The following is a 27,819-nucleotide window of genomic DNA, read 5'->3' on the forward strand; positions in this document are numbered from 1 at the left end:
GGGATCACACGATCGATGACGCCGCCACAGTGAAGAACAGGGAAGCTGTGTTTACACACAGCTCTCCCCGTTCTTCAGCTCCGGGGACCGATCGCGGGACTCCAGCGGCGATCGGGTCCGCGGGTCCCCTGGTCACGCGACCCACGGCTGGGTACTAGCACAGGACATACCTGTACATGCATGTGGCCAGCCGTGCCATTCTGTCGACGTAAATGTGCAGGAGGCGGTCCTTAAGTGGTTAAGGTCTAAATCTGAAGAATTTTAAACAGGACAATCAATGGAAGAAAGTGTAGAACTCTTGTCATTTGGAAGCGCAACCAGCCAAAAGTAAAAAGGCGTATCACAAAACTGAGCGCATTGCCTGAAACTAGACAAAAATACCTACGTTTTGATGTATAAATTCTGTATGACAAGTAGATCTTGTGGGCGTGAGAGCAATTTATAGAGAAGGAACAAATATAATTTTTTTAAAGCTCTGTGCTGTAGCGATGACATCATCCACTCTAACCAGCCCCATAGACACTCTGTTTAAATCGATTAAGTTTAGTGATCATTTCAGGAAATTTTAACAGCTTTTTCACAAAAACTGTAAAAGATATCAAACTGAAAAGACATAGCCGGATAGCTGAATATTTTGTGAACATTTTAAAGTTTGTTTGGCGTCTGTAGGGGAAAGTATGAAGGAGCTGAAACTTTTGGTAGCGGAAGAATGTTTTATGGATTTGAAGCATGCTCTCATTGACTTCAATGTTAAAAAAAAGAAAAAAAAAAAAAGTGTTAAAAAGCTTAATATTTTAAAGAGTATAAATAATAATACAAAAAAAAGTTGAAGAAGTCCCATCATTAGCTGAAAGAGCTGAACATTTTAAAAGTTGAATGGTCTCAAAAGCTGAATGTATGCAGAAGTTACGCAGAGCCAAAAAACGTACGGAATAAAATAATAAAAACGAATAACAATACTGGGAATGCTATTGAGCATTCCCACTAATTATCTTATAAAAAGCTGGTTTAAAAATTGCTCTTTACATATTTATTGAGCATCAAATGTGTATAGTTAGTGCCTTTATATGGTGTAGTCAAGGATGATTGACACTAGATTTCATTTTTTTCAGACGGCCTTTTTTTTTTTTTTCACTTCACAGGTATTACATTGGATATATTTCATACCGATTTATAGTAAAAACTATGGGAGGGACAGCTGAAGGCAGGATCAACCAGGTATATTTCACTCTACACAAAATGAATGCTTTATTGACTTAGTATGCACACTCTCATTACATGCTATATAACAGAGTTTTAAAGTCTAAGTTTAATGACCAGGCAGGATCAACCAGCTATTTCAGGTGATAGAAAGGGACAAATTACACAGCACAAGCACTGTGCTGTATAGCATGTTTTCACCCCTTCAGCTCTGGAAGGCATTACCCCCTTCCCGACCAGGCAATTTTTTGCACTGCGCTGCTTTAACTGACAATTGCGCGGCCGTGCGATGCTGTACTCAAATAAAATGTATGTCCTTTTTTTCCCCCCACAAATAGAGCTTTCTTTTGGTGGTATTTAATTTTTGCGCTATAAAATATTTTTTTTTACTTTCTTTTATAAAACACATCCAATAAAAAAATAAAAAATAAAAATAAAAAAAAAAGTCTTCATCAGTTAGGCCAATTTGTATTCTGCTACATATTTTTGTTAAAAAAAAAAAAAATATATCCCAAAAACCGTATATTGATTGGTTTGCACAAAAATTATAGCATCTACAAACTATGGGATAGATTTATGGACTTTTTTATTATTGATTTTACTAGTAATGGTGACAATCAGCAATTTTTAGCGGGACTGCAACATTGCGGCGGACAAATCTGACACCAAGTGACACTTTTTGGGGACCAGCAACGCCAATACAGTGATCAGTGCTAGAAAAAAACAAACAAAAAAAAACACACTTTATAAATGACACTGGCAGGAAAGGGGTTAACATTAGGGATGATCAAAGGGTTAAGTGTGCTCCTAGGGAATGATGATTTCTAACTGTGGGGGCTGGGGGGGGAGGGGGTGGACTGACTGGAGGAAGAGAGACATCTGTGTTCCCGATTAGCAGGAACACAAGATTTCTCTCTTCCTCTGTGACAGAACGGTGGTCTGCCTTGTTTACAAAGTCAGAACGACAGTCTGCCTCGTTTACATAGGCAGAACGATGGTCTGCCTCTCCAGCAACCATTGCGGCCGCCAACCCCACTGATTGGCTTCCGCTGTGTCGAATCACAGTAGAAGTGAGGCTCCGGCGTCGCACGCCCCAGAGCAGAGAAATCATGTACCGGTATGCGATTTTGTGCTTAAGGCCCATCCTGCCACAGTATATGTACATGGGGCATTCCTTAAGTGGTTAAAGGAAGGGGGGGATATTTTTTTTTTCAACGTTACAGATACTTTAAGTTTGCGTTATCCAAGAGTTGCCCAGTCAGGACATAGATATTTCTTGTGCAAGCCGTCCTCTTTATGAAATCAAACTGACAAATACCCACAACCCGATGAGTCTGAAGTGTATAGATCTTATGTACCAGTATGATCAATTTATAAAGACAAGTTGTGGAAAGATCAGCATTTTCAATCACCAAATGCAACTTTCTGTGGAGACATTTAGGCTGCGTCTTGTACACATTAAATTAGGGAAGACATCAAATTCAATTGTAAAAGCAATGGAGTTTCAACATGGAGAAAGAATGTGCACATCTATATAAAGAAAACGTTAGGCTTTATTGTTAAAAAAAGAAAACATTTTGGACGACACATTACCTGTCTTCTAATTTCGATGCAACCCTTTTGATGCCTGGGTAAATTTCTCATTCATTTTTATTTTCTCATATTGAATATATGATTGGAAACACACCTTGCCTCGGAGATCCCTTCCCTTTTCTCTTTCCTCTCTCCTCTTTCCTTTTTCTAACACTTTTGCCATTTTACCTTTCCTTTCTTATATTTTTCTCTTTATCAGGATCACATAGCGTTACATTATTAACCGTTGAAATTTTCTTACTTGGAAAACAGAGCAATAATCCCTTAATGCTTTGTTTATTAAGAACTTTAGATATTCCCAAACTATTTATTTTGAGACCCGGTTTTTCTACAATAGTCCAAGTTTAGACAAATTTGAAAACAGGAGGGTTAAGCAGACACTGTCATGGGAAAAAAAAAATTTTATAAAAAAAATTTGCTGCAAAATTGGGGAAGTGATGTCTTGGCTTAGAACTCCAAATTTGCTTCAACAGGAAGTGCTTCCGTAAGGACATGCAATACACAAATTACCAGCCCGTGTTTAGTTGTCAGGGGAAAGGGCAGTGACCGGGTTTCTTTATTCTTTATCTGTCTAAAACAGGGGTCTCAAACCGGTGTTCTGCCTTTCTCCTGAACGATTGGCGGGTCCCGGTGGACATGGCATCCGCCGGGCCCGCTGATTGTCTCCCACTGTGTCCAATCACAGCTGGAGCGGGTCGACGGCGGTGCGCGCATATCAGACCTGGAAGGGTCAGATCACGAGTATGTGATCAGACGCAGAGCAGCCGCCCTTCCGCAGTATATCACAGACCCCCAAAGCATCCTCCCCATGTTAAAAGGAATGGTATGGTTCGGGGAGGGGAACTCTCGTCACCCCCTCTTTTCCTGAAGCCTGCCAGGTTGCGTGCTCAAATAAAGGGTCTGGTACGGATTTTTGGGGGGAACTCTACGCCATTTTTTTTTTTTTAACATTTGGGGTGGAGTTCCCCTTAATATCTATATCAGACCTGAAGGGCCTGGTAATTGAATTTGGGCGGACACCCACACATTTATTTTTTTTTTATCAATAAATTTCAATGCCTTTTCTCTGTATTGCCAGGAGCCGGAAATTAATTATAGCTGCAGGTGGTTTTGATTGACTTTTATTCCTTCAGAAATGACAGTTTGTGCAGGGACAGTTCTAAGCACGGGAAACAAGCGCCACTTTACAGGCATACTATACCCCCCCCCGCCCCCGGTATGAAATTTAAAGGAATATTTCACTTTTATTGTTTTACTTTAAGCATTATTAAATTTACTGCTCCTGAAAAAAAAATACAAAATTTGCATTGATATATGTCCCCTGGGGCAGGACCCAGGTCCCCAAACACTTTTTCTGACAATAACTTGCATATAAGCCTTTAAAATTAGCACTTTAGATGATTTTTCATGTTCAAGTCCCATAGACTTTAACGGTGTTCGGATGTTCGAACAAATTTACTTGCCTGTTCGCATGTTCTGATGCAAACCGAACTGGGGGGTGTTCGGCTCATCCCTAGTGCTAGGAAACGCGTAGATGCTTGTGTTGATGGGAAGTAATCTAGCTAGGTACTTAAAAATGTACACAATGTTCTCTGTCACCACAGCTGAAAATAAACCTACATTTACGAAACATGTAACACCAGATGATAAATGTCTGGGTTAAAGAACAGTGATAAAAAAAAAAAAAAAAAGATACAAACTGAATAGCAGCAAATAACGTCTCCCACACACTTCTGACGCAACAAACCAATGCATTACAAGAACTCCTTCCCTCAAGCATAGGGAAGGCAAGGTAGGTACTCCATGCACCGTTTAAGAATGCATCCTGACTTTGCTCATGTTTTCGAAGTGTATATAACACAAGCCTTATTAGCATGCTGAGCACACCTAATGCAAAAGAAAAACAGGCTTACGAGCAAGTAAACAAATCACAAATTAGACTGCATAAAAGAGTAACTGCATCACTAGTTTATCAGAGGCTGGCCAGTTAAACCATAGCAAGCATTCTGCCTGTGTTTAGAGGACAATAAGCATGCTAATGCGGTTTTTATGACATAATAGCCGATGTCAGCAACTGTGACCAGGGCTAAATCAACACAGAATACGGACAGCTAGACGAGACGTGGAATGCCATTACAGAATTGGAGGGGGGAGTAGTCAATTACACAGGCCAACGTGGTACTGTGTATAAAACCATGGCACCAAATATGGGAAAAAAGCTGCTCCTTTCTGCAGAGTGAAGTGCTAATCACAAATCGATGTACTGAAGGAGCAAAGACGGTTCATTATGCTTAGTAAATAAGGTAAAGCTGTGTTTATTTCAGTCAAACAATCTGCAAGAGAGTACCGCATTTTATATTTCCATTGCATGTGATTAGGTATTGGAAGTGAACATTGTACTTATATTGGAAAAACATCGAAATCAAGATTCCAGTCAAATGATTAGTCAAAAAAATGACTGCCAATAACAGCCAAGATATAAAGTTTAAGCATTTACAAGAGGGCTACCTACCTCATCAGCCATATTACAAGCCAATATTGGGGCTAAAGCTGGCCAGATAGGGTGGTTGTAATGCCGTCTGTTCTGATCAGCAGCACCGATCAGTGTATTCTAGATGGGGAAGGAGGTTAACTGAATGAAAAAAAAAAAAAAAAAAAAATTACGAAAAATGCAACCGAAAAAAATAAAATAAAACCTGTGTACCCAGCTTAACTGTACTGGTGATCTAGAGCTATGAAAGGCCATCAGAGCCGTGATATTAACCCTTTTTGCTGTCACAGTTAAAAGTGGTTGTAAACTCAGCAAAAAAAAAAAAAAAACCTGCAAGGCAAAAGGCATAATAAGCTAGTATGCATCGTATATATTAGCTCATTATGAATAGAGGTCGGCCGATATATCGGCCGATTTTGTCACTATTAAATTAATCGTCATCGGCCGATTTTTTTTTTTTTTTTTAAAAAGTCGATTTACTTCAACGCGACTTGCAAATAGCCTCTGTATCATAGAAGTCATTGCAAGTTGCCTGAAGTTTCCTGTGGAGGACTTGTCTCTGGGCAGCCTGCCAAGTGTGAGAAAAGATACAATGGCCCGGATTCACAAAGCACTTGCGCCGACGTATCTCCAGATACGCCGCGTAAGTGCAAATATGCGCCGTCGTATCTATGCGACAGATTTAGAAACTAAGATACGGCTGAAAATAGGCTTCATCTGGCCGACCTAACTTGCCTACGTCGGCGTAGAGTGGGCGCATATTTACGCTGGACGTATTTGGCGCTCACATTGATTTTCTATTCACATATGCAAATGAGGGAGATACGCCGATTCACAAACATACGTCCGTCCGACGCAGTGCGCGTAAAGTCATACGTCCGGCATAAAGTTATGCCCCATAAAGGAGGTGTAACTCAGCAGCATCCATGCAAAGGGCTGCACCAGGGAACACAAGCCGACGTAGTTTACGTAGGACGCGAATATGACTAGGCGTAGGTTACGTTCACGCCGTAGGCAGTGATCCAGCGTATCTTAGGCAGTTGTTCCGATGTATTTGTGAGCATGCGTACTGGGCTGCGTCCACGGGACGGCGCATGCGCAGTTGGCGATACGTATCTGTCTGGCGCTCGGCCCATCATTTGCATGGGGTCACACCTCATTAGCATGGCTCACGCCCACTTCCACTTTTGCCGACTTACGCCTTGGAAACCCAGCGCAGTTTTGGGAGCAAGTGCTTTGTGAATTCCATGCTTGCCTCTCTGCGCTGCGTCGGCGTAGCGTAAAGGAGATACGCTACGGCGGCATAAATGTACGCCAGTGTCTGTGAATCCGGTGCCAATGTTTCTACTCATAAATTAACTAAACTCCTGTGTAGAAGTTCTCAGTTTAACCATTTAAAGACTAAATCTTTTCTGACACGTGTTGCTTATAAGTAAAAATCCTGTTTTTTCTGCTAGAAAATCACTTAGAACCGCCATTTTATTCCCTAGGGTCTATGCTAAAAAAATTATATAATATAAATATATATATATAAATATATATATATATATATATATATATATATATATATATATAAATATATATATATATATATATATATATATATATATATATATATATATATATATATATATATATATATATATATATATATATATATATATATATATATATATATATATATATATATATATATATATATATTTTAGCATAGACCATAGGGAATAAAATAGCGGTTGTTGCAATATTTTATGTCACACGGTATTTGCACAGCGGTCTTTCAAAACGCAATTTAAAAAAAAACACTTTAACCACTTAACCCCCGGACCATATTGCTGCCCAAAGACCAGAGCATGCGCCACTAGTGGTCACTAAAAGAGCCGACGTATAGCTACGGGCTCTCGCCTAGGAGAGCCGACCTGCCGCCGTACAATGACGGCGGCTGGTCGCAACTAGTTAATGAATACAAAAAAAAAACAAAAAAAACACAACAGTAAAGTTAGCCCGTTTCTTTTTTTCTTCGTCCAAAAGATTTGATTACCTGTTTTTGTGCCTGCTTTCCAATTCCCTTAACAAAGATGGCAGGGGCAGCACCCGAGGGAGAGATCGGCTTCAGGTGCCGACATCGCGGATGCCCAGGACAGGCAAGTGTCCATATATTAAAAGTCAGCAGCTGCAGTATTTGTAGCTGCTGACTTTTAATATTTTTTTTTCGGCGGAACTCAGCTGCTTTCACACTGGAGCGGACAGGCGTTGGCGGTATAACGGCGCTAGTTTTAGCGGTACTTTGGCGTCATTTTAATGGCGCTATTCAGCTGCTAGCGGGGCGCTTATAACACAGCTAGCGGCCAATGAAGAGATTAAATGCGCCTGTGTAGCACCGCTGCAGAAGCGCTTTGCAGGTGCTTCGGCAGCAGTCCAAAGAAAAATAGCAGAAAATGTAATGAATGACTCCCATAGAGTCCAATACAGTCCTGCAGAAGCGCTGCAAACTCTATGCTTGCTGTAATCCTAGACAGTGTTGAGGTAAGAAAGGTGTGCTCCAATCACCACTGTTGTTCACCACGTGGGGGATAAGAAAACCCCTTCAGGGGATACACTTACCAGATGGTAGAGGTAAAACAGCATGTAATCCACCTCATTAGTATTCATCAGACTTTCACCATATCAGTAATATTCAGCATTCATGAGGGAAAGAAAGCCCATATAGTGCAGTACCGTTTTGAAACTTTTATTTGTCAAAAAAATCCCCCAAATAGACTTTCCCCTTCAATGATTATGCGTACCACAAATAATGAAAAAGCAGGCATGTATAATGTTATAGTTTGCCTCACGGTTCTGGACCCTGAAGACCGCTCTACTCGGTTTCCTCTCGGCGACTTCCTGGTTCCTTCCCCGTGGAGCGCAAACGTCACTTCCGGTTTCTGTGCTTGGAGAGTCACGCCCTGACGCGTTTCGTCACTTCCGGACTTCAACTGAGGGCGTGACTCTCACACGCACTCACCGGATTTAAATATTGCAGCACCGCCCATCATCAGCGAATGATCGACGCCCACTTGCGTCATTCCTGATACTCGGCCGTGATTGCTCACAAGTGAGGGCGGAAGTGTCTGCATGTAGCATGTACTGCGCTACCGATGCCCAACTTTGTTGCCACCATAGAATCCTATTGGGATCGGAGCGCGCACTAACATGCTGACTTTTGCTGCTAAGAATATCCATAACAATATTAGGGTATTCACACCTATTAGACCAGGTATATATAGATATACACAACATATATTTAAGAGCATATATCCAGCAGGACAGTATTGGTGACTCTATCCTCGCATACTGTCCATACTCTGACCTGGTCCCACATAAATTATAGCCACATATATAATTGTAGCAACATTAATAAAACCAATTTGGAGAAATATATAGATATATAAAATAATAAAAGAAATCTATATATAAAACTCAATATATGTGTAAAATCAGATCACATATAAAATTAGCACCCCTATAAAACTAGCACACCTAAAAATATATAAAATCGTATAGTGCATGGATATACATCAAAATACATAAAAATGCATAAAAAATTGTGTATAAAAATACGTACCAAATATATAAACATATATATATATATTAGATATATTAATAGCCACCCTTTTAAATTAAGAACATCCAGAGAGCCTATCCACAATGACCATGATATGTCTGTAGATTGATTGCTGATGACCCAGTTCTGTAGATATCCCCTTTAAACATCATACCCTGGGCATAAACCTGGCAGGCTGGGTGTGTAAAAAGAAAGTGGGTTGGCTAGTGTATATAAAATTTTATTATTTAAAAATGTAGAAAATATAAAAGAATATGTGTATATAACGAGAACATTCGCAAGAGTTGATGCAATGGTATATTTTATATCTATAACCCCTTAGGGTGAAGATATATTATAATGTCCTTATACTACGATCCCTGAGTGAGACAATGACTGATATTTTGGTGACTATAGCTCATTAAATGGGGGGCAGATTGTTTGTGAAGATAACGTTTGATCTCCATCAAATTGTTCAACCCTTACTGAATTGGTAATATCTGCACTGGTGGGGCGATTGGTATCTACGTGTCACTGATAAAACAATTGATGTCTACTTCGACGTTGAGACCTTTCGGCATTAATACGTCCACCAAATAGATCCATCTTGTTTCGCGTTTTGATAGCTCGAATGTGCTGCCAAATGTTCAACACCCCAGAATTCAAGACCAGACGGGTCTTGGTTGTGTTTCAATTTAAAGTGGAGAGACACGTTGTGGTCTGTGAACCCATTTTTTATATTTTTAATGTGTTCAGCAATCCTGATCCTAAGTAATCTTTTGGTTCGTCCGATATATAACAGACCACACGGACATTTGGGGGCATACACTATGAAGTTGCTGTTGCAGGTGATGAATTGTTTGATTTCAAATTCCCGATTATTGGAGGGTGACGAGAAATGATCCAGTCCTCTTTGTAAATGTTTCAATTCTCTGCACGGTTTGCACTTCCTACATGAAAAGAAGCCATTTCTATCCCAAAATGTTGGAGGCTTGGTTGGCAAATCTAGAATCTTCTTTACAACCAAATCTCCATGATTGGGTGCTTTTCTGTAAATAAATTGAGGCTTTTGCGGTATTACAGGGACTATATGGGCTTACTTTCCCTCATGAAGGCTGAATATTACTGATATGGTGAAAGTCTGACGAATACTAATGAGGTGGATTACATGCTGTTTTACATCTACCATTTGGTAAGTGTATCCCCTGAAGGGGTTTTCTTATCCCCCACGTGGTGAACAACAGTGGTGATTGGAGCACACCTTTCTTACCTCAACACTGTCTAGGATTACAGCAAGCGTAGAGTTTGCAGCGCTTCTGCAGGACTGTATTGGACTCTGTGGGAGTCATTCATTACATTTTCTGCTATTTTTCTTTGGACTGTTTATTTCAGCAGCTGCTTTTATCCATGGTTTTTTATCATTGAAGTTGTGCAATTTTGGTGCTCACATACTAAAGCGCAGAGCTGTACACAAATAAGTTGCGCCTATTATTTTTGTACATTTTACACATGCTTCGGCAGCAGTGCTCATTCATTTCAATGGGCAGGAGTGGTGGAGGAGCAATATACACCACTCCAAAGATGCTGCTCGCAGGACTTTTTTTTTTTTTTTTACGTCCTGCCAGCGCACCGCCTCGGTGTGAAAGCCCTCGTTTTGCAGGCACTTTACAGGTGCTATTTGTAGCCCAAAAGTGCCTGAAAAACACCCCAGTGTGAAAGGGGGTCTAACTGTTAGATTTTATGAGATGAAGGGGAAATTAAATAAAAAAATAGGCCTAACATTGCGGGCAAAAAATAAATAAAATAAATTTAGATTCAAAAGTTTGGGCACCCCAGGTAAAAATTTGTATTAACCACTTAAGGACCGCCTCCTGCACATATACGTCGGCAGAATGGCACGGCTGGGCACATCAACGTATATATACGTCCTGTACTTGTACCCAGCCGTAGGTCGCGGGCGCACTCCCGCGACCCGGTCCAAAGCTCCGGGACCGTGGGTCCCGCGGACCTGATCGCCGCTCGAGTGCGGCGATCGGTCCCCGGAGCTGAAGAACGGGGAGAGCCGTGTGTAAACACGGCTTCCCCGTGCTTCACTGTGGCGGCGTATCGATCGTGTCATCCCCTTTATAGGGGAGACACGATCGATGACGTCACACCTACAGCCACACCCCCCTACAGTAGTAAACACACACAAAGTGAACCCTAACTCCTACAGCGCCCCCTGTGGTTAACTCCCAAACTGCAACTGTCATTTTCACAATAAAGAATGCATTTTAAATGCATTTTTTGCTGTGAAAATGACAATGGTCCCAAAAATGTGTCAAAATTGTCCGAAGTGTCCGCCATAATGTCGCAGTCACGAAAAAAATCGCTGATCGCCGCCATTAGTAGTAAAAAAAATAAAAATGCAATAAAACTATCCCCTATTTTGTAAACGCTATAAACTTTGCGCAAACCAACCGATAAACGATTATTGCGATTTTTTTTGCCAAAAATAGGTAGAAGAATACGTATCGGCCTAAACTGAGGAAAAAAAAAATTATATATGTTTTTGGGGGATATTTATTATAGCAAAAAGTAAAAAATATTGAATTTTTTTCAAAATTGTCGCTCTATTTTTGTTTATAGCGCAAAAACTAAAAACCGCAGATGTGATCAAATGCACCAAAAGAAAGCTCTATTTGTGGGGAAAAAAGGACGTCAATTTTATTTGGGAGCCACATCGCACGACCGCGCAATTGTCTGTTAAAGCGACGCAGTCCCGAACTGTAAAAACACCTTGGGTCTTTAGGCCTCATATTGGTCCGGGGCTTAAGTGGTTAATGTGCATAACGAAGCCAAGGAAAGATGGAAAAATCTCCAAAAGGCATCAAATTACAGATTAGACATTCTTAGAATATGTAAAAAAAAAAAAAAAAAAAAAATTCGATTTTATTTCCATCATTTAAGCCCCTTTCACATTGAGGCGTTATTCATGCGGTACAGCGCTAAAAATAGCGCTGCTATATCGCATGAATAAATCTTGCCCTGCAGGCTTCAATGTGAAAGCCTGAAGGCTTTCACACTGAATCGGTGCGGTAGCAGGACCGCTCCAAAAGTCCTGCTAGCCGCATCTTTGGAGCGGTATAGGAGCGGGGTGTTTACCGCTCCTATACCGCGCCTTCCCATTAAAATCAATGGGAAACCGCGGTAATACCGCCCGCAATGCACCTCTGCAGAGGCGCATTGCGGGCGGTATTAACCCTTTTTCGGCCACTAGCGGGGGTTAAAACCTCACCACTAGTGCCCGAATATCGCGGTAAATACGACGGTATATCGGCGCTAAAAATAGCGCGGCTATACCGTCACCGCACCTCCGCTGCCCAATGTGAAAGCAGCCTTACACTTTCAAAATTACAGAAAACAAAAAAATGGGGTCTGCAAAAGTTTAGGCGCCCTGCAGAATTTATAGCATGCACTGCCCCCTTTGCAAAGCTGAGACCTGCCAGTGTCATGGATTGTTCTCAATCATCGTCTGGGAAAACCAGGTGATGTCAATCTCAAAGGTTTTAAATGCCCAGACTCATCTGACATTGCCCCAACAATCAGCACCATGGGTTCTTCTAAGCAATTGTCTAGAAAACTGAAACTGAAAATAGTCGACGCTCACAAAGCTGGAGCAGGCTATAAGAAGATAGCAAAGTGTTTTCAGATGTCAATATCCTCTGTTCGGAATGTAATTAAGAAATGGCAGTCATCAGGAACAGTGGAAGTTAAAGCAAGATCTGGAAGACCAAGAAAAATATCAGACAGAACAGCTCACAGGATTGTGAGAAAAGCAATTCAAAACCCACGTTTGACTGCACGATCCCTCCAGAAAGATCTGGCAGACACTGGAGTTGTGGTACACTATTCCACTATAAAGAGATACTTGTACAAATATGGTCTTCATGGAAGGCTCCAGTCACACCTAGGCGTTTTTACGCCTGTAGCGCGACGCGCACAAACGCCAGAGGGACGAAAAGTAATGAAAGGCAATGGGGATGGTTCACATCTGAACGCCTAAACGCCTGTAGCCTGTAGCCTGTAGCTCAAAAAAGTTCCGGACCCTTTTTTGTCGCTCCTAGCGCGCGATATGCGCGTATTTGAGCGTTTTTTTTTTACATTGAAGTCAATGTAAAACGCCTGATACGCGCGTATTGCGCGTAAACACGCTCTTGTACAAGCGTTTTGACGCCTGTGTTGCTGAAATCCGGAAGAGGTATATTCACCCAGAAAGAGGAATAAAAAATTCCTAGGAGAGCAACAAGTGATGTCAGGGATGATCATTTTTCTTATTGGCTAATATGGAAAAAGACAAAGTACAAAAACGTCGAACGCCACTGTGCGAAAACGCGCATACGCGCATATACGCGCGACAAAAACGTCAGTAAAAATCGCCTGTAAAAACGCCTGTACGCCCTACGCCTAGGTGTGAATGGAGCCGAAGAGTCATCAGGAGAAAACCTCTTCTACATCCTCACCACAAAAATCAGCGTTTGAACTTTGCAAATGAACATATAGACAAGCCTGATGCATTTTGGAAACAAGTTCTGTGGACCGATGAGGTTAAAATAGAACTTTTTGGTACGTTTGGTGAGCAAAAGGTACGTTTGGAGAAGAAAGGGCACAGAATTTAATGAAAAGAACCTCTGTCCAACTGTTAAGCATGGGGGTGGATCAATCATGCTTTGGGGTTGTATTGCAGCCAGTGGCACAGGGAACATTTCACAAGTAAAAGGAAAAATGGATTCAATAAAATTTCAGCAAATTTTGGATGGTAACTTGATGCCATCTGTGAAAAAGCTGAAGTTAAAGAGAGGATGGCTTCTACAAATGGATAATGATCCTAAACACACCTCAAAATCCATGGGGGATTACATCAAGAGGCGTAAACTGAAGGTTTTGCCATGGCCTTCATAATCTCCTGACCTCAACATAATTGAAAATCTATGGATAGACCTTAAAAGAGCAGTGCGTGACAGACAGCCCAGAAATCTCAAAAAACTGGAAGACTTTTGTAAGGAAGAATGGGCAAAGATACCTCAAACAAGGCTACAAAAAGCATTTACAAGCTGTGATACTTGCCAAAGGGGGCAGTACAAGATATTAACTCTGCAGGGTGCCCAAATTTTTGCAGACGCCATTTTTTTGTTTTGTGCAATTTTGAAAGTGTAAATGATGGAAATAAAATCTAACTTTTGACATATTATAAGAATGTCTAATCTGTAATTTGATGCCTTTTGGAGATTTTTCCATCTTTCCTTGGCTTTGTTATGCACATTAATACACATTTTTACCTGGGGTGCCCAAACTTTCAATCCCCACTGTAGGCTCAGAAATGGCAAGCTGCTGCTAACAAAGCAAACAGAATGATGGCAAGCATTAAAAAGGGGATTAACTCCAGAGATAAAGCAATAATTCTCCCACTCTACAAGACTCTGGTCTGGCCTCACCTGGGAGTATGCTGTCCAGTTCTGGGCACCAGTCCTCAGGAAGGATGTGCTGGAAAGGGAGCGAGTACAGAGAAGGGCAACAAAGCTGATAAAGGGACTGGAGGAGCTTAGTTGTGAGGAAAGGTTACGGCCACTGAACTTATTCTCACTGGAGAAGAGACGCTTGAGAGGGGATATGATTTCAATTTACAAATACCATACTGGTGACCCCACAATAAGGATAAAACTTTTCTGCAAAAGGGAGATTAATATTATAAAAAAGTGGCCACTCATTACAGTTAGAAGAAAACAGGTTTAACTTTAAACTGCATAGAGGGTTCTTTACTGTAAGAGCGGCAAGGATGTGGAATTCCCTTCCACATGCAGTGGTTTCAAAAAACTGATAGATAATCACCTGAATGACCACAACATACAGGGATATACAATGTAATACTGACATAAAAAAAAAAAAAAAATCACACACATAGGTTGGACTTGATGAACTTTGTGTCTTTTTTCAACCTCACCTACTATGTAACTATAGGATATAGTCTATGTTGTATAAAATACATATCTACATTGTAGTTTTTTTTTTGTCACAAAAAATAAAGAAGTCAAAAATAAACACATGGCACCGTGATCTGGCATTAACCACAGGGCATAGGTGTGAAACCAACCTCTAGAAAAGTTGCTTATTTACAGTTTTTCGTAAAAAAAATAAAAAAAGACCATTTCAAATGTACAAATATTAATGTATTTACAATTTCATAGGAAAAAAAAAAAAGGAAAAGAAAAAAAAATCATAACATACTTGTCTGGTCACCTGCAGTTAAAAGTGGAGCGCAGGGCCTGTCACAAAGGGTTAAACTACAGAAATTACGCCCTTCAAAGTACTGCCAGAAGTCCATGGTGGCCTTTTAAACTGCACAAAATCAAAGAGGTGCTTTATGGCTTGACTGCTTTCTTGTTCTGGACATGTTTCAACATCAGTGTTTTTGTTTAACAGGTGACAAGTGATTTTACTTTGAAGTTAGGACTTTACTGAAGAAAGACTTATATTATTTGTGATTATAAGTGAGTGTCACGGAAAGAGGAGCTGCTTTATAATTTGAATTTCCTTTAGACAGCGACAGGGAACCAAATCAAGCTCATAACTACTACATTCAGCTTTATATTGCTACCAAGAAAACATCAGTATATAATGTGGATTCTGAATTTAAAAAAGGGAATCTTGTTATATAATTTTTTTTTTTTTTTTTTTTTTATATACGTTCCTTTATACCAAATGAATTCTGATCTGGCCAGGGGCGGACTGACAACTCATGGGGCCCCCGGGCAATAGAAGATTATGGGGCCCCCAGGCTTACAGATGGCCACCACGCCAGGAGTAGTCACCAAGTTTATCTTACTTTAACGGTTAACCCAACTATAAAAGGGGAGGAAGGCCAGCGGTTTACACATTAATGGCTGTGTGTTGAGTTATTTTGAGGGGACAGCAAATTTACACTGTTATACAAGCTTTACACTCACTACTTTACATTGTAGCATAGTGCAATTTCTTCAGTGTTTTCTCACACGAAAAGGTATAATAAAATATTTAGAAAAACGTGAGGGGTGTACTCACTTCTGAGAGATTGTGTGTGTGTGTGTAAAATATATAGACCAAAAGTTTGGACACACCTTCTCATTCAAAGAGTTTTCATGACTATGAAAATTGTAGATTCACACTGAAGGCATCAAAACTATGAAGTAACACATGTGGAATTATACATAACAAAAAAGTGTGAATCAACTGAAAATATATTTCATATTCTAGGTTCTTCAAAGTAGCCACCTTTTGCAGCAGACACATCTCTAGAACTGGTAAGAGGAGACTGTGTGAATCAGGCCTTCATGGTAGAATATCTGCTAGGAAACCACTGCTAAAGAAAGGCAACAAGCAGAAGAGACTTGTTTGGGCTAAAGAACACAAGGAATGGACATTGGACCAGTGGAAATCTGTGCTTTGGAGATGTGTGTTAGTGGGCGTCCTGACTCTCCTGCTCGCCCCCTCCCCCCTCAAGGGAGGGGGCGAGCACGACACTCCACACCAGGGAGAAAGCCTTGCATCACAGTGTGTAGTTACAGACAGAAGAACAGGAAATGAGGATTTCTCAGAAGAAATAAAGGACATTTAAAAGCAAAATGGAAGGATGGAGGTAAGTGAAGGAGGACTGCACTAAGGTATAGAAAGCTATTTAGGGGGAAACAAATTTGACCTTTAATAGTACATCTTTTTTTTTTTTACTAAAGACAGTCCCTGGCGACTCACCCTATCCCTGCTGCTTATGGCTGTGACGAGCGAGGAGTTAATCCCATTTCATTCCTTGTACACAGGTAGAGAGAGAAGGGAAATCCTTTGTCTAATTCCAAGCATAATCTGTGATGCAGTGCTTCAATTTGAAATCTGAAAGTCAAAATAAATCAAGATATTAAGTGCTACAGCAAATGTTTTCTGAGCAAAAACACAGTCTTGCTACCATTACAGACATCATGGCATATTTGTTTTTTGGTTAATAATTTTTTTTTGGTTAGAACAAACAAAAAAACAAAAAAAAGAAGGATAGAGGGGAAGACAACATTCAAAATTAAAATGTACAATACACGCATAGAAAACACTGCCAGAATGTGGATTAGTAAATGTTCTATTCATGTAATATTTTACCCTAAAAAGGAAATATTGGCCACAGTTAAAAAGGAAGCATTTGAACTTGATGTGTCATAACCGACATAACAGTTTTGCCTAAACTTGAGAGCTCAGCCCTGGAATCCCTGAAAGACTGCGTGGGTGAATCGGATTTCCAGCATTCATAATTAAAATAGCGTAAAAAATACGACCATTTCAAATTTACACTGATGAGTTTGGGCGGTGTGAATTGTAGCGGCAGAAAACTTCAGATTCCTGCAGTGGCTGCGAGAGGCTAGGTACGGCCAACAGCCCTATTCACTATAATAACAGGTGCAGCAAGACCAGCTTCTCGTTGCTCTCTACACAGCCAGTGACTACCCGCGGTGATTGCTGCTGGACACACGCAATCACCGCGTGGACAGTTAACACACATCTCCTTTCTCTATCTGCAACGTAGAGAGCGTCCTGAATGAAATGGGATTAACTCCTCGCTCGTCACAGCCATAAGCAGCAGGGATAGGGTGAGTCGCCAGGGACTGTCTTCAGTAAGGGGTTGTAAAGGTGAAATTTGTTTCCCCCTAAATAGCTTCCTTTACCCTAGTGCAGTCCTCCCTCACTACCTCATCCTTCGATTTTTGCTTTTAAATGTCCTTATTTCTTCTGAGAAATCCTCACTTCCTGTTCTTCTGTCTGTAACTACACACTGTGATGCGATGCTTTCTGCCTGGTGTGGAGTGTCGTGCTCGCCCCCTCCCTTGAGGGGGGAGGGGGCGAGCAGGAGAGTCAGGACGCCCACTAACACACATCTCCTTTATCTATCTGCAGAGAGTGTCCTGACTCTCCTGCCTGCCCCCCCCCTCAAGGGAGGGGGCGAGCACGACACTCCACACCAGGGAGAAAGCCTTGCATTACGGTGTGGAGTAATGGATCAAAGGATGAGGTAAGTGAAGGAGGACTGCACTAAGGTAAAGGAGGCCATTTAGGAAAAAAAAATAGTACCTTTACAACCCCTTTAATAAGAGCCACACCCCTCAGGACAGGGAAGGAGCCAGAGAAGAAAAGGGGGGCATCTCTGGCCAGGTATATTACAACTCCACTCTGGTGGCCTACTGCACGGCACAGTCATATTTTGACTCCATATACTGTAGCTGTAATAAATAAAGTGCAGGAAAAACTGTGGAAACCTGCATGCATGGATTCCAGGGACAAGAACCAGCAGATTCTTGTGACTGGAAGTACAGGTGCATGCGAATAGCAGCAGATGTTGAGCCTGTGCAGAGTAACGACAGGCTGACAGCAGCTGTCACTGTTTGCATGTAGCTGTACACCAAGTGGTTACCTGCGGTAAAGGACTTGTATCCAAGCCCAGATGCAGTCAGATGATGAAGTGACAGGTGCATTGCAGCCACCGCTATTTGCATGCAACTATCATTCCAGTGGTCAGAATCTGCCGATTCTGGCCACTGGAAAATGGTGAATGCTGGTTAACGGCCGTGTAATGGAGACCTATTCTATAACTTTGGATGAGCTTCCGCTACAGTGAAATCCCCTAGTAACTGTGGCCCCCTTGCTCTTGGTAAAAGGACCTTTTAACTTTGTATTGAAGGCAAAAAAATGCCACATCTACAACCATATAGCGTACAGTAGGTAACGGCAACATAACCAGGCAAGCACAAACAGTTAACTCTATAGCGGCATGGAACTCTCACTGTCGTCATCGGTTTTATTCCTGGAAATGGATTCTAGATGTTTAAGACACAGTGACAGTAATTGAGCTCTTTCCAATATTCAACATGAAGTAATCTCAGAAAGAACACTAAATGCTTTTTTGCCCCCATAAAAGCGAAAACATCAGTTGAAGAAAATTTGCATTTTTTACTCTATAGACAGACACATAGTATGACAAGTAAATGTTAAATTGATTTGCGCCAAACTGCCCAAGATTTACTAATATAGCCGTTGGGGAAAGAATGCAACATGGGCAGGGCCGCCATCAGGGGGGTACAGGCAGTACACCTGTAAGGGGCCCGGGGGTCCCCAGGGGCCCGGATGGCAACCCCCTTAAAAAAAAAAAATGGATTGGCTGGCGCTGCTGTCAATCACATCCGATGATGCGGCGCGTGGGGGGGGCGGGACCGAGTGATACAGCCACGGGAGCGCGCCCGCAAAAGCTTTCCACCATGCAAGCTCGCTCGCATGAAGGTGGAAAGCTTTTGCGAGGAGGAGCCGAGACAGCCGCCGAGGGACCCCAGAAGACAGGATTCGGGGCCACTCTGTGCAAAACGAGCTGCACAGTGGAGGGAAGTATAACAGGTTTGTTATTTTAAAAAAAATGGTTTTGCCTTTAGTGTTCCTTTAATGCACGGAATTCAGCTATACTATAAATTCAAGCTCAATAAATTATTGATCAGGTGCTCTATACCAATATGATAGCGCTCTTAAATAATTGATAGTAGAAAGTGTCCCAAAAAGGTCAGTTTACTTGGAAAATACCTTTGCACATTCACCTTCTCACAAAATCCTTTTTGGTTTGACAGATCATTGCAAAGACAGAAGAGCTATAAAATCTATTTTAAGGAGAAGAAATGCTGCTTCATACTTTAAATCTTCAGGAATAACATCATTCATGCATAATTAATTGGTATTACTAATCTTCTTTCAGGTCATGTATGCATTCGGTTTGAAAGGTAATCTTCAAATCACAAAAAAAATAAAGAAAGACGCAGAATAATATTATTATTTATATATATATATATATATATATATATATATATTTCATTTAGTACTTGGCCATTACAACGATCCAAAACACAAGGCCAAGTCGACCTGTCATTGGCTACAGCAGAATATAGTGAAGGTTCTGGAGTGACCATCTCAGTCTCCTGACCACAATATCATTGAGCCACTCTGGGGAGATCTCAAAATGTACAGTTCATGCAAGACAGCCCAAGAATTTACAGGGACTGGAGGCTTTTTGCCAAGAGGAATTGGCAGCTTTACCATCTGAGAAGATAAAGAGCCTCATCCACAAATACCACAAAAGACTTAAAGCGGTCATTGATATTTAAGGGGACAATACACGGTATTAAAGTGGAGGTTCACCCAAAAAACTTTTTTTTTTTTTTAACATTAGATTGAGGCTCGTTTTGTCAAGGGGAATCTGTGTTTTTTTTTTTTTACAATCGAAGCAGTACTTACCGTTTTAGAGATGCATCTTCTCCGCCGCTTCTGGGTATGGGCTGCGGGACTGGGCATTCCTACTTGATTGACATGCTTCCGACGGTCGCATACATCGCGTCACGATTTTCCGAAAGTAGCCGAACGTCGGTGCGCAGGCGCCATATAGAGCCGCACCGACGTTCGGCTTCTTTCGGCTACTCATGACGCGATGTATGCGACCGTCGGAAGCCTGTAAATCAAATAGGAATGCCCAGTCCCGGAAGCGGCGGAGAAGATCGCTCTCTAAAACGGTAAGTACTACTTCGATTTTAAAAAAACTACCCAATTCCCCTTAACAAAATGAGCATCAATCGAATGTTACATTTTATTTTTTAAGAACTGGGGTGTGTAAACTTTCGATCAGGGTCATTTGGGTAGTTGATTGAAAAACAAAGTTGATTGTCTGAAGCCATTTATTATCAAACACTAACCATGAGTGAAAGAAATGTTTGTGTTATCATTCATATTCTGTGAAAATTGGCCAAGAAGTCATAAATTATGCCAGGGTCTCTCTCTCTCTCACACACACACAAAATATCTCTCTATCTCATTACATTACACACATAATGAATGGCCTTGGCTAGAGCAAATGACAGGAGCAATCCTGCAGGGGTGGGGCTTAAAGTGGAACTACATTTTTAAAATAAAAAGCTGGGACTGGTGGACACGGTTGCAGGAAAGACATGCAGGCTATGTTTTCACATCCGTGGGTGTGGGAGCGAGTGTAAATAACTGTCTTTCCCACACCCACAGCAAAAAAACATGCTGGCGTTAGATGTGCGGGAGCACCATTAATTCTTAATGGTATCCCAATGCTCTGCACACACACACACACTGCAGTTTGCCTGTGATTTTGGAAAAGATGTAGGGACCTTTAGCCTAGGTTTTTTGTAGGTACAGGATCCCATTCAAATGAATGGGCTTCTGTGCTCCCACAAATGCGGCTGCAGGGAAACCACAATAATGTGAACTTGGTGCAAGGTCTCTTCTGCAATAAAACAAACAAGTTTCTTTGTGGAAAATGCAGAGGAACCAATACTTGCGGCTGTTCCTGTAGATACTAAACACAAAGCATAGCTAAATGCTTTATAACGGTATAACGGCAGTAAGAGGAGAATTCATTTGCACATACAATTTCCCAATATTTATTTTTCTGAAACATCCAAAAAAAATTACGCCGCCAACGCAGTTGAAAATTACAAAGAAAAACACACACACACACACACACACACACACACACACAAATAAGTAAGACTTTCACATAATGTAGTTAGCTGACAATTCCATCATCTTAGCACTACTACATGGTAATCAGAAAGGAAGACTTCAGACATTTGCCGATTATACTATTACTGTACGTTGTCTATGTATGCAGAATCATACAAACACGGAGCAAAGCAGAACTACAACTACTGGAAAATAAATAATACATGAGGCTTCACAAAGGCAAGTTGGGAAAACAGGCCAGAAGCGTCAGGATGGTAATATAGTCTGGGAGGAAATATTAGCATGTAAGTCTAAAGCTCTACAAGGATGTTAGATTTCTTTGTGGATGAAACGGTTCCAGTTATGAAATCTATTACAATAAAAGAGAAGCAGAAATAGAGAAGGCAACATTACCTAAAAGTATCAAAAAACTGTCCATTAATCCTAGTCTGAACAGAGATGTCAAATGTGGGGACTTAAAGGGAGCACTACATCCAAATATTACAAGATAGGAGACCGGGGCTTAGGCAATTAGGGTTGCCTTACCCTTTAAAAATGGTAACACAACAAAAGAGTATACACCACTTTCATGGGTATTAGAGCTGCACGATTCTGGGAAAAATGAGAATCGCGATTCTTTTGCATAAAATGAAGATCACGATTCTCAATTATTATTTTTTATTTAAAGCGGTAGTAAACCCCGTTCTGGTCAATATTGCCACCTCTACACGTGTTGTCACCATTGCCCATGTTGTCACCGTTGCCCATGTTGTCACCATTGCCCATGTTGTCACCATTGCCCATGTTGTCACCATTGCCCATGTTGTCACCATTGCCCATGTTGTCACCATTGCCCATGTTGTCACCATTGCCCATGTTGTCACCATTGCCCATGTTGTCACCATTGCCCATGTTGTCACCATTGCCCATGTTGTCACCATTGCCCATGTTGTCACCCCTAGCCGACCCTCACCTTGGTGCCCCCCCCGTCTTCTGCCTCCTCCAGCGGTAAAGCTCCGGCCCGGGCTCCCCCAGCACCTGCCCTCATCTCCCCGGCTCCGGTCAGCATTCTCTGCTCCGCTCCCTGTCTGGAACCAGGCGCGCTAGGAATCCTAGGATTGGTAGTTCTACAAGGAGACCTCCCCCTTCACTAACAACAGAGGCGGGACTACATATCCCAGCATGCCATGCGGCGCGGCAGCGGGCGGCAGATGATGACGTTCCTGCTGCAGATTGGAGGATGGTTGTGATGGGGAATGTGAGCGACTTCGGGGAAACATGCACATGAGAATAATTTATGGCCGCACCCGAAAATCGCGGGTCATCCCACGGGGAGAATCGAGATTGCGATTGATCGTGCAGCTCTAATGGGTATATACACAATTGCTACACAAGTCATACTGGACTCCCATTCACAAAGCGGTATCTTACCGAATCCAAGTATCTTGCAAGATACTGCGCAGCGTTTTTCCAAAAAGGTTTTTTGTCATTCATTAAGAAAATCTACTAAAACACATCATGAGTTACTTTATAAAGTCATGTGGTATAGCTTGCAGTAATTTACAGTACTAGGCGCTCCTAACAATCACTGTCGCTTGCTCCTTAACAACCGATGAGTCAGCAGCTGTCAGCTGGTGAGTGTTAAAAAAAAGAAAAACACCCCATGGTGAAGTTTTCCCCTCCCCAATCCTTCTGGGTCTAGTATGGGTTTAAGGGGAAACCCCGTGCCAATTTTTTTTTTTTAATGGCATGGAAAAGAAACAATACCAGACCCTTAATTGATTATGCAGCCAGGCAGATCAGGAAAGGGTGGGGGGCGTGAGCGTCCCCTTCCCCCCAAAAAAAACATCACTAGGCAGTTTTTGACTGAAAAAAATAAAAAAAATAAAACGCTTTGCTCCAAACGAAAGCTCTGCCATCTACAGTTCTTAAATAAATGTCACCGTCCCTTAGTTATTTAAGAGGGGCCAGACAGCGGAGCTGGCAGGCACCTTTACCAGCAGTGGAGCAGTTTTTTTTCCCCCCTCAGGCCAGCAGTGGCTGCGGGCAACTTGATTGACAATGGCTCTACACCAGGGGACATATTTTTTTTTAAATACAAAAGGACTCAAAATGTTTATGGAGTTAAAATAGGGGTACTATGAAGCTCATAGTCATTGGATTGTGGGGAAGAGGCAGACCCCCCTCCCCCCTTATACCTGGTATGGTTCCGAAGGGGGGGGGTGGCGCTTGCTCGTTCCCCCTTTACTGACCGACCGAGTTGCCTGCTCATATAAACGGTCCGGTATGGAATTTGGGGGACCCCATGCCATTTATTTTTATATGTTGCCCACTGACAGCCGATTGGTTGTTAAGAAGAAGAGGGCAACCGTTGCTTCCTTTCCTTGACAACCATGTTTACTGGTTAAGAAAGCTGGTGGCTACTGGTTCTTTAAATATCACATGCCAGGACCTACTTATTTACTGCATGCATTATTATTTCCACCCCCCCCCCCCCCCTTATGAATTGACTTTCACTCCCGTTTCATCCAGTACTTACCGAGCATTTTTACTTTATGCAAATACCGCATAAAACAATAGTGAGTTGACATTTTCAAGATCACATGCGGTATTTGGGAAAACACCTAAATACAGCATGTGATCTGGTTCTGTGAATGGAGCCCACTGTAATTGAATGTTATTAAAAATTACTTTTTTTAATCTGCAGTGCTGTAATTCTCTGTAAAATAAAATGCAATATGGCAACCTGGAAATGTTATTTCCGGTTTGTGGGATTGTCTCATAGATTTTCCCAGAAGTCTGTACCAAATCAGATTTTGGGCATCTTCTGAAACAAAAATTGCATTTTGGTGAGATACTACCAAAGGAAAATCACGTTATGCATGTGCAGCAACCGATTGAGAATTATAAAAACGCTCCCATACAGATTTACTTAGCACATGGACACAGACAAACCGCTATTTCTTCAGAACAAAAAGGTAGGAATCTGTACCAAACTTTAAGGCTGGGTTCACACTGCCGTGCGTAGCGGCTCACAGCAGGGGTCCAGTGCATCCCTGTTCACCGTTTGGCTGATTTTAAACCAGAAGAATCACAACAGCCCTGTGCAATTCGCTCCGCAGCAGTCCCAGAACTGTGTGAACTGGCTCCATTGTTATGAATCAGAACACAATAGTCTAAGTTGGTAAAATAAACAATTTTTCAGAAAAAAAAATGATAATTGGCATGTGCATATATATTCACTCCCTTTGTTATGAAGCCCATAAAAATCTCTGGTGCAACCAATTACCTTCAGAAGTCACATAATTAGTGAAATGATGTCTACCTGTGTGTCACATGATATGTCATTACATACACACACACACACACACACACACACACACACACACCTTTTCGAAAGGCCCCAGAGGCTTCAACACCTAAGCAAGAGGCACCACTAGCCAGCCAAACACTGCCATGAAGACCAAGGAACTCTCCAAACAAGTAAGGGACAATGTTGTTGAGAAGTACAAGTCAGAGTTAGGTTATTAAAAAAAAAAAAAAAGAAAGGAATATCCAAATCTTTGATGATCCCTAGCAGCCCCATCAAATCTATCATAACCAAATGGAAAGAACATGGCACAACAGCAAACCTGCCAAGAGACGACCGCACACCAAAACTCACAGACCGGGGAAAGGAGGGCATTAACCAGAGAGGCAGCACAGAGACCCACGGTAACCCTGGAGGAGCTGCAGAGTTCCACAGCAGAGACTGGAGTATCTGTACATAGGACGACAATAAGCCGCACGATCTATAGAGTTGGGCTTTATGGCAGAGTGGCCAGAAGAAAGCCATTATTTCCAGCAAAAAAACAAAATTACATGTTTTGAGTTTGCGAAAAGGCACGTGGGAGACTCCCAAAATGTATGGAGGAAGGTGCTCGGTCACGGCTCTCCCTTGCAAGAACTCATCACCTTCATGCGAGCGAGCTCGCATGGTGATGAGTTTTGGCAGGCACGCTCCTGTGATACAGTGAGCGGCTATGGCCGCCGGCTGCATCAGTCAGCCCCGCATTAAGGTGAAAAAAAAAAAAAAAAATTGTACCTTTACAACCCCTTTAAACACAGTATAAGGAGAGTAGATAAAAATAAATAAATAAAAAAACACACACACACACACACACACACACACACACACACACACACACACAAGCATTTTTAAGCACTTATGCGAGTGTCAGGTCACACATACAGATGACCATAAAAGCGAATGGCTGTATAGAGCCTTACTAGGGTAAAAACGCAAAAAAATTATATGTGCATGCAAATGTTGATGAAAAAAGCATTGGCATTTACTGGCATAAAGATACAGTCAGCCATTCAGTTCTATGGCCGGCTGTGGCTCTCTGGACGTGGAAAAATGCTGCAAAATTTTACATGACAGCACATATGAAAAAAAAAAACGCCAGGCCATATTACGTGGCCCTCAAAGTACTTCAGAGGGGTGGAAAGTAGATGTTGCCCTCTGTATACAGTGCACTCTGCACACAGCGCACCCCTAAATTCCACACTCTGAATACAAGTGCACCACCTAAACCCTGCACTCTGTATACAGCGCACCCCTGAACTCCGTACGCCATACGTAACGGACAACCGGCCCTTTGAGGGAAACCATACTGCCGATGTGGCCCACAATGAAATGGAGTTTGACACCCCGGCACTACAGCATATTTGCACTGCAAACTGCACATGTCCATGAGCTCTAAGCGATAGCTCAAAATTTTTCTTTGCAGTCTGCACATCCTGATGGCCATGTGAACCTATAAAAAGGATATAAGAACGTCTTCTTAAAATGGATGTAAACCCCCATAATCAATTTTTCTGTAGGTTTGACATTATGCCTGACTGTATACAGTTTTCATAAATTATGCTTAAAATAGTCAGCATAACACACAGGAAGTGCAATTACTAGCAAAAGTTTAAATTATATATTTTTTGCTACAAAAACTGTATGTAGGGAGTCATGATGTCAAATACAGAACATTAAATTAAAAAATCCCTCTGAACTGATTTTTTTAGACCCTGAACAACAAAGTCAATAGACTGAGCAGCTGGTGTGTGTTCTTCGTGCCTGTGAGCCTTCAGACCTAGTTGATATACATAGCTACACAACGAACACTGAAACAACATCTGGCTGCTTTTCATGCTAACCATCCATTTATTTTCATTGTTCTTCTCGACTAGTCACTGTTCTGAGAAAGAGCTTGACTGTTCATGGAAGAGAAGCACTTCATCCAGATAGGGTGTTTGACAAGTTTTTGAAACGGTATGCACTGTGGGTAAAAGAAAAAAAAAAAAAAGTGTCCCCCATGTTAATGCAATGGCTTCAGCACTTTGAGTCAAAACATTACATCGGCGTACAGTTAAAGCCCAATTCCAACCAAAGCCGAACATTGGAGGGGGAGGGAGAGGAGAATAGTCTTTCTTGCAGTGGGGCTTTGCCCATACTGTAAGGCCCCGTACACACGTCCGAGGAACTCGACGTGCCAAACACATCGAGTTCCTCGTCGAGTTCAGTGTGGAAGCCGCCGAGGAGCTCGGCAGGCCGACTTTCCTCATTGAACAACGAGGAAATAGAGAACATGTTCTCTTTTCGGCCCGATGAGTTCCTCGTCGGCTTCCTCGCTGAAAAGTGTACACACGACCGAGTTTCTCCGCAGAATCCAGCTCCGACCGAGTTTCTGGCTGAATTCTGCCGAGAAACTCGGTCGTGTGTACGGGGCTTAAGAGTTAACTGCTCATTTAGTCTAGGGCAGTGATGGTGAACCTTGGCACCCCAGATGTTTTGGAACTACACATTTCCCATGATGCTCAACTACAATGCAGAGTGCATGAGCATCATGGGAAATGTAGTTCCAAAACATCTGGGGTGCCAAAGTTTGCCATTACTGGTCTAGGGGATGAGAAAAGCACTGTTAACAGATTCTACACTCCCGTGGTAGACAGCACCCCAGTGGTGGACTGTCCTTTGGTGTCCTCACGTTGAACACAGGGCTATGGTCCTTGCATCTAAAAACATAGGGCTATGGTCCTTGGATCAGGCTTGATGATATCAAAAGACTTTAGACTGCTGCAGCTTTGTTGAGAAGAGGCTGCAAAGACTGGTCTGGTTAGTGGAGACTCAGGTAAAGTACTGCTTTTCCCGGTCCCCTAGTCACAAGCATGCAGCCCCATTGCAATGGCGTTCTGTTTTAAATTTGCTTTGTATAGGTAAGGGTTAATGTCTCCATTAGGTTTTACTTCCTTCTCTCAGGACAGGCAGTTAAGGAAGTTAAGGAAATCACCAACATGGATCTAGACAAAACACACACACACACACACACACACACACACACCATAATATATTATTAGTATACCCACCAGTGCA

At 41.9% G+C, this 27,819-nt stretch overlaps 1 protein-coding gene across 5 annotated transcripts in view; it reads right to left on the reverse strand.

Annotated features, from left to right (window-relative positions):
• The window catches only part of OSBPL6 (oxysterol binding protein like 6), a 281,392-nt gene that overhangs the window by 235,604 nt on the left and 17,969 nt on the right, over positions 1 to 27,819 (reverse strand). For 4 of the 5 annotated variants that reach the window (XM_040357666.1, XM_040357664.1, XM_040357661.1 and 1 more), the window contains exon 2: positions 16,632 to 16,766. The gene's annotated coding sequence lies outside the window, so the exon portion shown is untranslated. Of the gene's footprint in view, positions 1 to 5,305; positions 5,426 to 16,631; positions 16,767 to 27,819 lie in introns of all 5 variants that reach the window. The other variant, XM_040357662.1, reaches the window with a different exon arrangement.

This window comes from Rana temporaria, chromosome 6 (genome assembly GCF_905171775.1).
Source record: "Rana temporaria chromosome 6, aRanTem1.1, whole genome shotgun sequence".
Lineage (NCBI taxonomy): Eukaryota > Metazoa > Chordata > Amphibia > Anura > Ranidae > Rana > Rana temporaria.